We start from the raw sequence: 8,687 nt of genomic DNA, 5'->3' as shown, positions 1-8,687 counted from the left end.
TTAGTCAGCAAAGTAATGTCTCTGATTTTGAATATGCTATCAAGGTTGGTCATAACTTTCTTCCAAGGAGTAAGCGTCTTTTAATTTCATGGCTGCAATCACCATCTGCAGTGATTTTGGAGCCACTCCCCTGCAAAAAAAAAAAAAAAAAAAAGTCTGACACTGTTTCCACTGTTTCCCCATCTATTTCCCATGAAATGATGGGACCAGATACCATGATCTTCGTTTTCTGTATGTTGAGGTTTATGCCAACTTTTTCACCTTCTTCATTCACTTTCATCAGAGGCTTTTTAGCTCCTCTTCACTTTCTACCATAAGGGTGGTGTCATCTACATATCTGAGGTTACTGATATTTCTGCCAGCAATCTTGATTCCAGCTTCTGTTTCTTCCAGTCCAGTGTTTCTCATGATGTACTCTGCATATAAGTTAAATAAATAAGGTGACAACATGCAGCCTTAATGTACTCCTTTTCCTATTTGGAACCAGTGTGTTGTTCCATGTCTAGTTCTAACTGCTGCTTCCTGACCCGCATACAGATTTCTCAAGGGATAGGTCTGGTGGTCTGGTATTCCCATCTCTCTCAGAATTTTACATACCTATATATAAATTTATGTATATAGATTTACAAATATCTTATATAAAATAGAGAGATAGGTTTTCATAAATTGAAAATAGTGATATCAAGCTTAGATTTCAGAATTATTTCCAACTCCTTGCTCCATCTTAAGAGGAAATGGCCAAAGTTATTGCTGACTCAAAGTTGATAAAGAAATTGTACCTACAACTGAGATTTTCTGTCACATTTGTGATCGAGCTGTACTTCCAACACTTCATTTCCTTTCTTGTGCTAACCAGTCCCTTCTTAAGATTGAAAGTATGAAACCGAGAGAGAGAGAGAGGTAGGAGATTGTAGACTTCCTTGCGTTCAAAAGTAGTTTTATTCAGAGAAGCTAGGAAAGACAGAAACTAAGGAAAATTATCAAGCAGTAGATAATAGTAATGATTTAGCCATTAAGCAAATTCAAGGGTCTTTAGTACCTCCTCAAGGGGCATCATTAACATTGTGAGCAATATCCAGTGAACAGTTTTAGTGATGCTAAAGCCCCAACCAGGCAGAAATTTAAATACATAGACCACAGAAAAGTTGGAACCAGACAGTTAGTGATGTGGACTCCCAGTGTCCTAAGTAACAGGCCATTAGTAGAATGTCCCGATATGGATCATACACCACATGTCCCACTTTCACTGTGTCATTTAAATCCTTCCCCTGGAAGTTTTTGGGGATTCCGGTCTTTGAAGCAACAGCTGCTAAGACACTTTATTCGGTCCTACGATAAACATTGCTTTCACTGAAACCCACAGTCTGTTCATAAATGTTTTTGCACAGAAGCCAGTAGACCAAATTTGCTTGGGTAACAGTACTGAATATTAAGAATGTGTGTATATAGGGCGATAAATCACTTTTATTTCAGAAACCAAGTAGATATATTGATTTGATTTTTGTGCATAAAAATTCTTTAAGAATGAGATTTTGCATGCTTCATAGTTTTGTTTACTCTTTCTGTAAGCAGTCTGTATTTTAAGCTAATGCTTAGGTAAACACTGGTTAACATTATCCTTCAAATGCTAGGAGACAAGAGACTGTGATGTCACAGCTAACCTTCGATTGCTAGGAGACCAGTGATTTTGTAATGTCACCGCTTTTTTACTTAGAGGACCTCTGTAATGGTCTAGAGAGTTTTTCTCTGCAGGACAGCTAAGCAGCAGTTGAAGTTGCAGTATGTAAAATCAGAACAATGAGAAAGTATCTGAAGAATGATTTCTCTGAGTTGGTACATATTTCTTCAGAAATTCAACATGGGCCAAATAAAGATGAATCCACTGGTTCAGAAACTTAAATTAGATCTTCTTTGTATGATTATACACTTACTGGGGACTAGGTTTTGACATCTGTGATTGAAGAATAAGCTTTTCAGGATTTTTCTGAGGAAGTTGTGATCAAAAGGCCACACGACACATATTCTGTCTCTGAAATAGATGAGGTTAATGATTGTCTTTCATTCACATTGCCACACAAACTTTGGAATATATTTGAAAGTGATCAGTTTGAATCTATTTGGTGAGATGAGAGTGGCACATGTATAGTGATCAGCGAAGAATTCTTTAAGAAAACAGTATTGGAAAGAATGACACCTTTCAGAATATTTGAAATCAAGATTATTGAAAGTTTAATTCGATAGCTTAACCTTTATGAATTCAGTAAAAAGTGACAAACTTTCAAAGATTTGCTTCACTACCTGTCTTTCTGGAAGAAGAAAACAACATTTTTCTTTTGAGTAAGGTATTTCAACATTTTAACTTATTGGCAATATGTAAGATTAAATCATGTGACTTAGAAAGCATGTTCACATATGTAGCTAAAACGGAATTGAAACTTGAAATAACAAATTGTTGAAAACGTTGTAGTTTTTTGAAGTTGAGAACAGCTGGAGATTAAAATATTGGATGTTTAACAAACTTTCCTGGCAACTTGAAACCAGATACAAGTTCTGAAGCTACTTAAAATGATATTTACTCTATATATACAACATATTTTTAGCTGAGGAGTATATTCTTTCTTACATATAACCTGTTAAAGCTACTAATGGAGATGTTTTATTTGATGCTATTTAATTGGCATCATTAAAGTAATACATTTTTATAACTTAGCTTTGTTTCCCAGTTTTACTTTGCTTTATAAAGAAACTAAATAATCCTTTGATTTTAGTTCAGACCTACTATAATCCAAATTTCAAAAGAGGCCGTCCCCAACTTTTAGTAAGAATGCAAAGAAACGTGGGATTAACAGTGTGTCTCCAATATCTTCATTAGTTCAAGATAACAAGAAGCATGTTAAAGCAAGTGTCAACAAAGATGATTGTAACTCTGAATTTATTCCAGAAACTAGTGGAGAGAGCACATATTCAGCCTCCACAAATTTAAGTGCCTTTCATACAAAAGCCTCATACCAGCCAGATAGTCTCTAATACAAGTGCCCTATCTCCATGTGACTTACCTACCCCGTCAGTAATATCAGTTAGACAAACAGACCAGATTGTGATAGATCAACCTGCTGTTTTTGTTTGTTTGTTTGTTTGTTTTGTTTTTTAAGTTGAGCATTTTTAATTGACACTCAGATGGCAGCTATACTTAAGTGAACGGCCACGTTGAGGACTTTGTTACTCCAATTATATCTACTTCTCAGAACCACTTCGTATCTCCATTACAGAGCAGTTATTGTTGACTGATTGTAGAACCTTTTAAATTTCCAGTTAGGCATAGTGCTATGTCAGCCCATGACAGTCCTTTCCCTGACCTGCATATGAGAGGCAACTCATGATTCTCAGTGCCAACAATAGCTTATACATCTGCCGCCTCTCTTTCAAGTAATTCATCAACAATCATCATTATATGAAAACCATGCTAATTAAAACTGACCTATCAAATACATGTCAGACCATGGAGCCTAAAGAAGATTGAAATGAATGTTTAGAGATGTCAACAAATACCTACAATTCTTGTATTTGAACAATAAATTTACATGTTCATTTTCATAGTTTCATTTTCCCTTTTCAAACAATGAGGAGTAATATGTGGCTTTAGTTCAGTCGTTGACTCTTTTACTGCAAGGTTTTATAAACTTTTCAGTTCAAGAAAATATTCTTTATGCATCCTAGGTAAATGAAATATGATATAATATTTGTAAGCAAGAAAATGAGAACAAAAGGAAAATAGGTAATTAATATAAAGTGATTTCTGAAATCATCCTTGCTGAAACGAAGGGTTGTCTCAATTAGGATGGTATGGATGAAGAGATTCAGATAAAGTTAGAAAAATGAAAATACACAGTAAGAAGTTTAGTACATTCACATATTATATTCTAATAGTTACTGCTAGAGTCTTAAAAAGTTAGGCACTAGATTGTTTTCATTATTGAAATTCATTTCGTCCTTGAAAATATAGATATTATAGCACATCCAAAATGGTGATCGCAATTATACCATCACTGTGAAAACAAAGAGAATATGACAACCAGTGACTGGCCCATGGTCAGCACAAGATATATACTTTACAAGTGGTATTCTAGAGGATCATTTTGGTCTGCTGTCCTTAAGGCATGTTTTTATTTCTTGACACCAATATACCACTGTATAATTCCAAATACATGTTTAGATGTTGCTTATCTGGTCCCACAGAGACAGAATAAATTCCTGGTGGTGACTGCAACACATCAGCATGGTTAAAAATTCTTGGAAGACATGATATCTGTATTCCTTTGAAATTTCATTATTTTTTCCCTTATATTGTGCTTCTGAAGCTACAATCAATCACACAAATTATTTTCCGTCATGCAAAGCTGCTTTTCACAACTTTGTCTCAACTTTTCTTGTGGTTGGAAGGAACTTGTTTACCTTCCTATGAAGGAGAGCACAGATATCAGGTCTTTAATGTGTTTTGGGTCTACCCTCTTTAGTTTATGTATCTTTCACATCAGCTGAAACATAGAACCTGCATATGACATCTTTTAAGTGCTTACTGAATTATCAATAAAGAAATGTAATGAGCAATTAAATGCTCTACACATTACTCAAAAACATTCTGTAACCTGCACTACTATCCTAATTCACCTTTCCTATTTACTGAGAAATTTTTCCAAGTTGATAAATATCTGCATCACAATGTGTATAATTTTCCTTTTTCCCTTTTCGTTTAGCTTCACTCCTCTTCTCAGCTCTTTGTGAGGCCTGGTAACTTTACCATTTTGCATTTATTTTCCATGTGGATTGTCTTGATCACTGCTTCCTGTACAACATCACAAACCTCCATCCATAAGTCTTCAGGCACTCATCTATCAGATACAACTCACTGTATCTATTTATTACTTCCAGTGTATAATCATAAGGGTTTTGATTTTCAATGTGTAAAATATATTAATTCCCTATTTCATGTAGGGAAAACTTCACCCAGATTTTCGTCAAAGAAATACAGAAAACTCTCTATGTTATTTGGTAAATACATGAAATATAGCTGTTGGATATTTGCTGTTTAGCTCAGATCTTAATTTCTGAATCATGGAAAATTATCTTTAATGTGTATGAATCTAGAAAATGTTTCGCATGTAAAAATTTGAAAATTATATTTCATATGAGAGCATTTCTCCCCGGATTGTCATAAGTGAAATGCACAGAATTCAAAATATCATATCAGAAGACCTTAATTCAAACTTTCTTGATGGAAATATAGAGAATCTCCAAGCTCATGCATGAAATCTAAGGGCAAATTCTATATTTCTTGAAGAAAAATTAACACAGGATTTAAAAATATTAAATAGACAATATTCAGTATTTCATGAAGGAAAGACTTAACAGAGGTTTTCAATTAACAAATATGAAAAAAAAATCCCATGTTTCAGGTGACCATGTTTGGATATGTGACATGGACATTTTTATATTTCCTGTCAAAGAATCTGCATCCAGATTTTCATAACTCTAACGTAAAAAAAAAATCCACATTTTCTGAAGATTATTTTGTGTCCATACTTTTACGTATGATGTTGACAAAATTCTGTATTTTAAGTATGAAAAACTTTCCTGAGATTTGTATATGTGAATAGTAGAGAACTTTATTTTTCACATGCTATAATCTGCATCTAGAGTTGCATATGTGAAACTGAGAATTTCATCTGTGTTTTTTTCTTTTTTTTAGCTTTTATCTTTTTTTTTTTTAAGTATTTTATTTTTTAAATTTTAAAATCTTTAATTCTTACATGCGTTCCCAAACATGAACCCCCCTCCCACCTCCCTCCCCATAACATCTCACTGGGTATCCCCATGCACCAGCCCCAAGCATGCTGTACCCTGAGTCAGACATAGATTGGCGGTTCAATTCTTACATGATAGTATAAATGTTAGAATGCCATTCTCCCAAATCATCCTACCCTCTCCCTCTCCCTCTGAGTCCAAAAGTCCATTATACACATCTGTGTCTTTTTTGCTGTCTTGCATACAGGGTCGTCATTGCCATCTTCCTAAATTCCATATATATGTGTTAGTATACAGTATTGGTGTTTTTCTTTCTGGCTTACTTCACTCTGTATAATCGGCTCCAGTTTCATCCATCTCATCAGAACTGATTCAAATGAATTCCTTTTAACGGCTGAGTAATAATCCATTGTGTATATGTACCACAGTTTTCTTATCCATTCATCTGCTGATGGACATCTAGGTTGTTTCCATGTCCTGGCTATTATAAACAGTGCTGCAATGAACATTGGGGTACATGTGTCTCTTTCAATTCTGGTTCCTCAGTGTGTATGCCCAGCAGTGGGATTGCTGAGTCATACGGTAGTTCTATTTGCAATTTTTTAAGGAATCTCCACAGTGTTCTCCATAGTGGCTGTACTAGTTTGCATTCCCACCAACAGTGTAGGAGGGTTCCCTTTTCTCCACACCCTCTCCAGCATTTATTGCTTGCAGACTTTTGGATCGCAGCCATTCTGACTGGTGTGAAGTGGTACCTCATTGTGGTTTTGATTTGCATTTCTCTAATAATGAGTGATGTTGAGCATCTTTTCATGTGTTTGTTAGCCATCTGTATGTCTTCTTTGGAGAAATGTCTATTTAGTTCTTTGGCCCATTTTTTGATTGGGTCATTTATTTTTCTGGAATTGAGCTGCAGAAGTTGCTTGTATATTTTTGAGATTAGTTGTTTGTCAGTTGCTTCATTTGCTATTATTTTCTCCCATTCAGAAGTCTGTCTTTTCACCTTGCTTAGAGTTTCCTTTGTTGTGCAGAAGCTTTTAATTTTAATTAGATCCCATTTATTTATTTTTGCTTTTATTTCCAGAATTCTGGGAGGTGAATCATAGAGGATCCTGCTGTGATTTATATCGGAGAGTGTTTTGCCTATGTTCTCCTCTAGGAGTTTTATAGTTTCTAATCTTACATTTAGATCTTTAATCCATTTTGAGTTTATTTTTGTGTGCAGTGTTAGAAAGTGATCTAGTTTCATTCTTTTACAAGTGGTTGACCAGTTTTCCCAGCACCACTTGTTAAAGAAATTGTCTTTCCTCCATTGTATATTCTTGCCTCCTCTGTCAAAGATAAGGTGTCCTTATGTGTGTGGATTTATCTCTGGGCTTCCTATTTTGTTCCATTGATCTATATGTCTGTCTTTGTGCCAGTACCATACTGTCTTGATGACGTGGCTTTGTAGTAGAGCCTGAAGTCAGGCAAGTTGATTCCTTCAGTTCCATTCTTCTTTCACAAGATTGCTTTGGCTATTCGAGGTTTTTTGTATTTCCATACAAATCTTGAAATTATTTGTTCTAGTTCTATGAAAAATGTGGCTGGTAGCTTGATAGGGATTGCATTGAATTTGTAAATTGCTTTGGGTAGTATCCTCATTTTCACTATATTGGTTCTTCCGATCCATGAACATGGTATATTTCTCCATCTATTAGTGTCCTCTTTGATTTCTTTCATCAGTGTTTTATAGTTTTCTATATATAGGTCTTTAGTTTCTTTAGGTATATATATTCCTAAGTATTTTATTCTTTTCGTTGCGATGGTGAATGGAATTGTTTCCTTAATTTCTTTTTCTACTTTCTCATTATTCGTGTATAGGAATGCAAGCGATTTCTGTGTGTTGATTTTATATCCTGCAGCTTTACTATATTCATTGATTAGCTCTAGTAATTTTCTGCTGGAGTCTTTAGGGTTTTCCATGTAGAGTATCATGTCATCTGCAAACAGTGAGAGTTTTACTTCTTCTTTTCCAATTTGGATTCCTTTTATTTATTTTTCTGCTCTGATTGCTGTGGCCAAAACTTCCAGAACTATGTTGAATAGTAGCGGTGAAAGTGGACACCCTTGTCTTGTTCCTGACTTTAGGGGAAATGCTTTCAATTTTTCACCATTGAGGATAATGTTTGCTGTGGGTGTGTCATATATAGCTTTTATTATGTTGAGGTAGGTTCCTTCTATTCCTGCTTTCTGGAGAGTGTTTATCATAAATGGATGTTGAATTTTGTCGAATGCCTTCTCTGCATCTATTGAGGTAATCATATGGCTTTTATTTTTCAATTTGTTAATGTGGTGGATTACATTGATTGATTTGCAGATATTGAAGAATCCTTGCATCCCTGGGATAAAGCCCACTTGGTCATGGTGTATGATCTTTTTAATGTGTTGTTCGATTCTGATTGCTAGAATTTTGTTGAGGATTTTTGCATCTATGTTCATCAATGATATTGGCCTGTAGTTTTCCTTTTTTGTAACATCTTTGTCAGGTTTTGGTATTAGGGTGATGGTGGCCTCACAGAATGAGTTTGGAAGTTTACTTTCCTCTGCAATTTTCTGGAAGAGTTTGAGTAGGATAGGTGTTACCGCTTCTCGAAATTTTTGGTAGAATTCAGCTGTGAAGCCGTCTGGACCTGGGCTTTTGTTTGCTGGAAGATTTCTGATTACCGTTTCAATTTCTGTGCTTGTGATGGGTCTGTTAAGATTTTCTATTTCTTCCTGTTTCACCTTTGGAAAATTGTACTTTTCTAAGAAATTGTCCATTTCTTCCACATTGTCCATTTTATTGGCATACAACTGTAGTAGTCTCATGATCCTTTGTATTTCTGTGTTGTCTGTTGTGATCT

At 35.0% G+C, this 8,687-nt stretch overlaps 1 pseudogene; it reads left to right on the top strand.

The window, feature by feature from the left end:
• The first annotated feature begins 1,797 nt into the window (after positions 1–1,797).
• LOC108634532 lies at positions 1,798–3,520 on the top strand (annotated as a pseudogene).
• The last annotated feature ends 5,167 nt before the right edge of the window (positions 3,521–8,687 follow it).

The sequence above is a fragment of the Capra hircus genome, unplaced genomic scaffold, assembly GCF_001704415.2.
Source record: "Capra hircus breed San Clemente unplaced genomic scaffold, ASM170441v1, whole genome shotgun sequence".
NCBI classification, from domain to species: domain Eukaryota; kingdom Metazoa; phylum Chordata; class Mammalia; order Artiodactyla; family Bovidae; genus Capra; species Capra hircus.
The sequence above is the reverse complement of the archived record's forward strand: the minus strand, read 5'-3'. Positions and strand labels throughout refer to the sequence as shown.